The sequence below is a fragment of the Pygoscelis adeliae genome, unplaced genomic scaffold (genome assembly GCF_000699105.1).
Source record: "Pygoscelis adeliae isolate BGI_AS28 unplaced genomic scaffold, ASM69910v1 Scaffold166, whole genome shotgun sequence".
NCBI lineage: Eukaryota > Metazoa > Chordata > Aves > Sphenisciformes > Spheniscidae > Pygoscelis > Pygoscelis adeliae.
In genome coordinates this window covers 1,589,826-1,598,312 of record NW_008825156.1, presented here as the reverse complement: position 1 = coordinate 1,598,312, position 8,487 = coordinate 1,589,826, and positions in this window count along the sequence as shown.

Below are 8,487 nucleotides of genomic sequence, written 5' to 3'. Positions count from 1 at the left end.
ATCAACACAGCTAGACGTATTTTGCTGGCAGAAATGCTGGCTGCTGGGCTAGGACCAATGGCAGCAGCAGCAGAGACAACGACTTGACCATAAACGAAGTGACAGAAAGTCATTGGGCCTGTCATTTTGAGATGAAGATTTAAACATCGCTCTTGCTAAAGACCCAGCTGGAAATATTATACCAGTCTGTGTAAATCTCTTCTCCACTGCCACTACGCCGAGCTGTCCTGCTCAAGTGGTGACTATACATTGCAAAGCATAAAAACTTGCATGTCTCATTTTGTGCTGGGCAGTTTCTCCACATGGTTTCTTAACGCCTCGGGAGTTTATTCTGCAATGTGCCATTTTTTCCTACCGATCAACTTAAACAGTTGTTTGTTTGTTTATTTTACAGGCAGAGAAATATTTGGCTGAGCTATACTGCTGCAACAGTTTATCCAGAGCATCCTTCATTGTTTACCAGAACTCAGTGACTGGGTGGAACAAGAGTTCAGCCCGGCGACTGCTGCTTGGGAGCCCAAAGGAGGAGCTGAGTGGATGCAGATGCCATTCAAGGTTGCCTTCCCCCTGTGAGTGTGTGTTAGTGAGCACGGGCTGCTGCTGAGCAGAGCCATCCCCAGCACGTGGTGAGGGTGAAGTTGGTGGGAATTTTTACAACAGATTTCAGTGCTGCCAACTTATTTCCTTTTTAAAGAAAAATGAGTGATTGTTGCCTTTTGTCTCAACCTTTTGCAACCTTCAAACGCTGCCTCAAACCTGTTTTGGCCGCTTTCTGTTTTGAAACGGTGAGAAGATGGCCATAAAGCTCTCTATAATCTGTCTGCCTCACCTGGTGACTCACTCCGAAATGCCACAGGCCTGCGGCAGTGGCTCCGTGGTCCCTGAGGGTGACTCAGAGTGAGGACCAGGCGGGGGCGGACGGGAGCGAGGAGTGCTCCCAAAGCCTCACCCCTATCCGCCCAGCGCCTGGTGGGAGCAATGGGTAGAAATGTGCACCCAAGTGAGCGGATTTGAAAGGCAATAAATGCTTTTAATGCAGGAACTTGGGTGATTTTCTTTTGGTAAGTCCCTGGTTTTGCTATACATACTTCTTGGGAAGATGATACAGCCAGCTATCTAATTTTTCATGCATTTTACCATTAAAAAGGCATGCTTTTAAGAGGGTTTGAAGAAAAGAGGCTGTGCTTATTCCATTGACCCTGTGCTATCTCTTTATAAACATTGCTGAAAGATTTCTATGGCCAAGATGGGTAACAAAGGCAAGTGAAAGGCTCTGCAGAGCCACAGCTGGGATTTTTCATGCTCCAGGGAGACACAAGCATCCCGCATCCCCCTGAAGGCTTTAGTTGGAGCTGCCCCTCTTGTTCTTACGTCCTTCCCCTCTCTTTCACCTGGGACAACCCGTGCTGGTGCTCCCCAAGCTGGAGGAGGAGGGGGAGAGGAGGAGGATGCTGGTGCAGGGCGGGGCTGGAGGAAGAGGAGAAGAGGAAGGGCAGGAGCGACAAGGAGGGGGCAGGCAGCCTGAGCGCACAGCCAGTGAGAGGAGGAGGGTGGAAGGGGTCCGGCGGGTGTGGCGGGGGTCCGCAGCGAAGCGGAGGGGACGGGGAGCAGCCCCTTTCACATGAAAGCGGCTTTTCAGATGGAAATGGCGGGGTCAGCAGCAGCCCTTGGACAATGGCCCCCTTTGCTCCACTGCCTGCCAACCACAAAGAAATGGAGGGACGCTGCCGGAGGAGCCCCTCTCTGCTCTCCCCCAGCCTGGGGCAGAGCGAGGGGCTGAGCCCTGGCGGGGCTCCCCACTGCTTCGCAGGCTGCAGCCGGACTTGTCACCCAGGGCCCGCAGGGCATGAAAACTGGCTGGAAGAATGCTAACAAGATGGGGGGAGGGAAACCGGAGGGGAAAAAAAGAGGGAGAGAGAGAAAAGCCAAAAGATTTCAACACAAATAATCTTCAAGGAGTGTTCTGTAAACAAAACGGAGGGCATTGCGCCAGGAGCACCTGCCTCTCCGCATTGACATTAATTGTTTGGGGAAGGAGAAGAAAAAAAATTCCTCTTGCCGCGTGTGCGGCCGTGTGCCCGTGCCCCAAGCAGCTGGGGAGGCGAGCCGGCACGGGGCTGCGTCGTGGTGGGTGCTGCACGCCCACAGAGGCAGGAGGGGATGCGATGCTGGGTGCGGGGCATGCAAGCAAGTCCGTGGGTGCTGCGGCAAAGCCAGCCCTCGCACCCAAACCCATCGGGTGCCAGCCCCACATCTGCTCTGCCTTCCCTCCACTGCTTCATTCCTGGGTGATGCATGAAGATCTGCATGCTTTCTAAAGCTCTTGGCGGTTTAAACCTCTTAGCGTCTTGTATCACTCTTGGTTCCTGCTATTGTTTTCTCTGCATGTACTGTGTGTAATCCCTTGCTGGGTGCTGCCAGGCTCCTGACCTCGCAGCTCTCCTGCATTGCTGAGTTCCTCGGGCACAAGTTTTGTCCTGTTCTGGGGGTGGCTATAAAGGAGCTGGAAGGCTCCTGCACCCACACAAGCAGCGGAGAAGGATTAGACCGTGCACGAACAAGTCCCTAATCATCCGGTTTGGCAATCTCCAGGTGAGCCACCTCACCCCTCCTGGCGGGGAGTTACTCTCTGGGTCTCAAATGTGTGGCACCTCTGGTAAGGAGCACCAGTGCTTGCAGGGGCTCAGGGGCGGATGATGCTGTGGCAGCTCTGGTGCTATTTCCCTCCCCACTTTCCAGCCCAAAACCTGTGCCAGCCTTGGCTGAAGAGCTCTCTGCCTCTCATGAGAGTGGACCTAAAGCATTGACACACCAGTGCACACATTTTAGGTTGAGATCGTAAGGGTACCAGCTATGCACAGCATCTCCAAGCAACAATAATCTGTGAGCTGCTTCTTCCCTTTTAGCCTTGAAGGACATCAAGGCACACAGGGTTATGTGACGACAGCAAGGATGTGGGTGGCTGGACACGATGCAAATGCAGATGGGGCACAGGGCTGAATCCTTGTCCGGTGCTTGGAGTGTAACCGAGGCTGCCAGAGCTGCCTCCGGGGCATCTCTTGTCTCCCTGCTTACACAAATAACACTTGCCTGAGGCACCCAGCAGGCCCAAGCAAAGCTATCCAGAAATCATCCGCTGGTGCTGATGGATTTGTTAGCTGGTGTAAACGGTATACTGGTTTCATCTGAACACCATGGGGCTGATTACAACTTGCTAAAGAGCTTTTCTGGCTATTACATTCAAAGATCTTCTTACAGATGCAACTAGTACCAGCGAAGAGTCGGCGGCTAATGCTTGTTTGCTGCTCTACCTTGGAGCTGGACTGTGTTACAGAATTTTGCAGGCATTGCTCAACTGCCATGAAACAGCACATCAAAACCACTGCATTTGCTCATCTTATGCACGCAGAAGAGTCTGGGTAGCCTGTATCACTGGACGTGGCTAACCGTCCAAAAAATCTGGTTTGGCAACTCAAGCTGAAAAATGACCAGCCAAGGCCCTATGGTGTGGAGCAGTTCTTGTAGTCCTTCCTCGGGGGAGGGAAATCTGCAGCAAAATTGTATTTGTGGTGGCATCACCCACCTTAAAGTACAGTTACATTGGTGCAGCAGAGCACAGGGAACAACATAGTGCTCTATTGGTATTACATTAGTCCGAGGTTTCGGCATTGATCAGGTCTCCGAAGCTGGAGGAGAGCTGCTGGAAGAAAGTCAAATGTCTCCTGTCCCTTGCTTCAAAACTAGGTTTTGTTATTTTATGTCCAAGCTTTTAGTTTTCTATCTCAAACTTTCTCCTTTTGATAGTTACCCATCCTTACTTAGGACACTCACTTTCTTGGCCTGCTCATCAGTCTGCCTTAACTTTTTTCTCTCCTGCCTAATGTCCTCCTCTGCACAGCCTAAAAGCGCCTCTCCCCGCCCCATCACTCCTCTTTCAGGGATGGCCGTCCTACCCCATGCCCTGGCGTTAGATGATCCCCAATGAATTGCATGTCCCCAAGCAGTCAGAGACCACGCTCGGGGCCCCCAGCTGACAGCAGGGACCCATGCAGAGCTTCAAGCCCCCGCAAAAGCTGGGGAAACCTGCATATTTGGGGGGGGGGAAGGCCGCCTGCAGCCAATGCCTCCTTTCCCCCATCCCGCTGACTCCCAGTTTAACCATTAACAGGCTGGCTGGCCCCACCGAGACAATGGTCTGTTTGTTTAGCACCAAGGGAGCTTGTATCAGGGGCCTGGCAGATTTATCAAAGTGGAGTGATTAGCTCTATTAGAGAAGGGATTTGTGTAAACAAAAAGACAGGTGCAAAGAGACGATTCCAGCTGGCAAAAGCTTCACAGAGCTTGAAGCATTTCAGTGGCAATAAAACTTCTTCCAGGAAACAAGAGTCAGACCAGAGAGAGCGTATGTGTTTTTAACTTATTCGTCTGGCCCTCCCGACCACTTGTCCTCCCTGGTCCAGGCGAGGGGGACGTGGCCTTTGGTGTCCCCACGTCCCTCACCACTTCCCTGAGTTTGCAGGTGTCTCCAGGCTTTGTAGGTCTGGGTAGGGGGAGGATGGGTTGCAACGCTGGTGCGTGGTAGTGTAAGGTCGCCCTTGGGGACATGCCACTTGTCACTCCTGAGCCAGATGATGGATTCCACTTTGTGGTGGGAAGGCTAAACCCCGTCCCGCTGTCTCAGCGGTCTTCCTTCCTTCATCTGGGGAGGTATTCCCAATCCTCACCCCAGATGTTTCCTGCTGGAGTGATGCTGGACCACTATGGTCCCATCAATCGTCAGCAAAGATGTTTGGCATTTGCTTCACCTGTGCAATGTGACTTGTTACAAGCCTGGTGCCAATCTCTGCAAGAAGGGATGAAGGCTGAACCCCAAAAATGCACGGACCATGACCTATCTTGAGAGCTTTCTTTGGAAACAGAAGTGGAAAGCCCTACTGACAGCATGAATACCATAAGCTACTCGTTCAAAATACCTACTTCCACTGCATTTACTAATTTACCATAATAACTGCTCTGAAATTATTATTCAGTTTAGATTACACTGAGACCAGAATAAGCATGCTTTTTATCCCCATTGCCAAAGTGGATAAAGTTTACTCCTAAGAAACACTTCAAAGCAGAGCAGGCAGCTCTTCCAGGCCAGCTCTTTGGAGCATTGCTGAGCAGGAGCTGAAGTTTTGATTGTGAAAGGTTGTGTGAGTGAAGCAAATCAAAGAAACAGGAGAAACCTCACCATGGGCTGAGCTTCTGCTTCTCTGATTTGAGATCTCGGCAAACCTGACCCAGGAATGATTCAGAGAAGTGAAATTTGTCACCCCCAGCTGCAGTTCATTGTCACAGCAGAGGACCGCTAACATGAGTCTGTCATTTTTTTCTTCTGCAATAATCTTTTCTGCAATAACAGATACATTTTCTGCTTCCCATGCTACCTGTGTCCTTAAGGGATCTCTTCAGAGGAGCTATACTGATGCTATAACATTTTACTGAGTGTGACATGCATGAAAATATTTCTTCAGACATGTTATACTGGCTAAGTATGTATTAGCAATGCTAACTGAGGGCTGGGTTTGCTAGCTGATTCAGGCCCATATGGCAGCTGAGTACCTACTGATCTTTTCAGAAGCCTACTAGATTATAATCTACATTTTTAGGTACTGACTTGTCTGTGTCTTTAGGCACCCAAGTCAATACTTCATCCCTTAAACCTCTTTTGAATGCTCCAAAGGCTTCTAAAGCTTTGTTGTGTGTGCGTGCATACGTATAAAGTTTCCTACATGACTCAGTTTTAGAATTTTAAGAAGTCCTTTAAAACAATCTCCCTCCAATTAACCCCAAACCTAGGCAATTCCCCATTGCACGCATGTCCTGCTGGGCTAAGGGAGAGGCAGGTGCATCCATGGGCAGGCAAGGCTGGAGGGTGGCAGCGCTGCCCACCTGGGCGCAACTCCAGGCCCGCTCCTTCACTGCACAGAGTTGTGGTGCTTAAGGAAAGGCCCCAGCAGCTTGGTTATACTGGTGCAATTTGGTGGATGAAACCTTGTCTACAAAGGGGTGAAACAGCTCTATTATAAATGTGCTCAAGCCCTCCTAATGGGATAGTTTCAGAAAGATCCCTGTACTTGCTCTGGTGCCCAGTGAAAAATCCAGCCCTAGGGGTGGCTCCTGAGACCTCTTTTGCCCACAGGTCACTGGTGTGCCAAAAGTCTGCAAGAAAGGTGCCACACTACACCACTGATCTACTACATGACCTTTGGGACCTCATTCCACCTTCCCCTGCCTTGGCTTTTTTTTCATACCAACAGGGATGATAGGGTTGATCTCTGCTTGCAAAGTGGCTGGAGATGTTTGGGAAAGCGTGCTCTATAAAGAGACTTCATGAGCTATTGCTCTGCTCGCAGCTGGCCACACTCATAGCTGCATTCTTCGGCTGGTTGGAGGTAGTGTTTATCACCAAAGGCAGCTATAAAATAAAACCCTGGGGCTATGTTTTCAAAAACAGGTGCCTCAAATGCAGTCACAAAATATGCACATCCCAAAAGAGAGCTGTGCAGCAAGCACTGGGCCCTGTGCACACACTACCCTCATTGCTTGAGCAGTACATGTTTTGACTGCCCAGTCTGGTGTCTCTTAAAGTTACCACTTCAGAGTCCAGCTTCTCTCTGAAACATAGAGTTTTGCTGAATGGCGCTCTCACTGCTTCTGTGTCTCTGTTGCACTTGCTGTATGGATGACTCGCATGTTTGGGTCCCTGGATGAGAATGATCATCATTTGTCCTGCTGCATTTTCCCCCCCTAATGGTGACCTGCTAACATCTTGCTCCATGCTATTTCTCTGTTTATGGGATATGTGGGGCTAATAGTGGCACCGATGCTAAAAACAACTCTCTAAGCCTAAACAGGTCCCAGCATGTGATTTCCCTCTACCAGGTCTGTAGTGGTGCTTTTTGCACCTTCCTTCATGCTAATACTGTTTCACCACCCCCGAGTGTGCATGCCCTCTCTTCTCCCTTCCCATCTTGCTGATTTGTGACCATTTGCTGTTGTTCATCTCAGCTGAAAACCGAATGGAGAGTAAAGATTTGTGTGGGGGAAATCAGAGAGGTTCAGGCAGTAAGAGCAGAGCTGGTGTCAAACCAAAGCATGACCTAAGAAGAGCCGTGGTGCTCATGCTTTCCACCCAGCAAACAAGCCTCTCTCCTGCTTATAGTGAAAATCTTTCTTGTAGAAGTGTTTCTGTTTTACCGGTATCACATAATTTGCATCGACAACGAGGAAGGTCAGTTCCACTTTGTTGTGGCGTTGTATAGCTGTTCAAAACAGAAAGCTCAGAGACTCTGCTCTTGCAGCAGCCTTCAAGGAACAGAGCATATTTCACCCCATTAATGTGAAAGCATCAGTTCTCTTCTGCATTCAAATGGCAAAATAGATCCAGCAGCATGACAGAACTATCTGAGGGATCTTCGTTTATGCCTCTTCCCCAAGGGTTAAATAATGGAGATTGGCAAGAACAGAAAGAAAACCGGGCTTATGAAAATTCATGCAATTATTTCTTGGCAAGTCATTGCTACCATTTTGCTTTTGGGTCAGGAAGATGTAGAAAAGCTGTTGGCTGGGCAGAGACCCTGCGAACCTGGGCTGCCGGCTGCCTTGCACACCCCACCAAGGAGTCCGAGCATAACACGTCGTGGTGAAGAAATGGCATGAATGGCAAACCTGTGATTTCCCCTGGTCTGCACTCCTTCTGGGCTACGCTTTGCCAAGGGGGTCTTTTGTTGCACCATCAGTCAAAACCTCAGTTTGCACAAAGGCAGGAAATGAAAAGGAGGAGAAATCAAATGAGGTGTTCTCTCTATGGATTCTCAACAGAAAGGCTCGAGTCCTCTCTGCCACGTAATCAAATCCATGCAAATGCTGGGCGTCAGCTGTGTCTAATGGTGGCTGTTTCATAGAAGGACAAGGCACGGTTTGCTGAAATGTGCAACAGCACCTGTACGTTATAACCTATGGGTGACCTGCCAGCAACATCAAGAATTGCAATGCATGTGCAAAAGGTGCATTTTGCATCGCCTGGATGTCACAGATCACATTGCTTTGATGAAAGGACAGTGGGAATCCTGGGTGGGGTCCTGGAGGTGAGTCAGAGCTGACATTGCTCTGGCTGGACCTGGGCTAGCTGAGAAGATGCCAGTGGCCCTGTGCAGCCTGTGCTTGATACCCAGTAATGTAACGTACAGGTTGGTCATGTCTTATTCTGAGTGCAACTCATGCTGCTACCTCCATCTCCCTGTTCCCACAAGGGATAAATTTTTGGCAGCCTGTGGGTGCAAGTGAGCTGTTAGCCTACACTCACACAGGGTGACAGATGCGACTTGGGACCACACTGATCTCTCACCGCAGTCAGAGGGCTCCCAGCCTGGGATGCCCCTTGATCTAGGGCAGCTCTGCTGCAATGCGTTACTCGTTTCATCTTGCCCGTGCCAGGCAAGA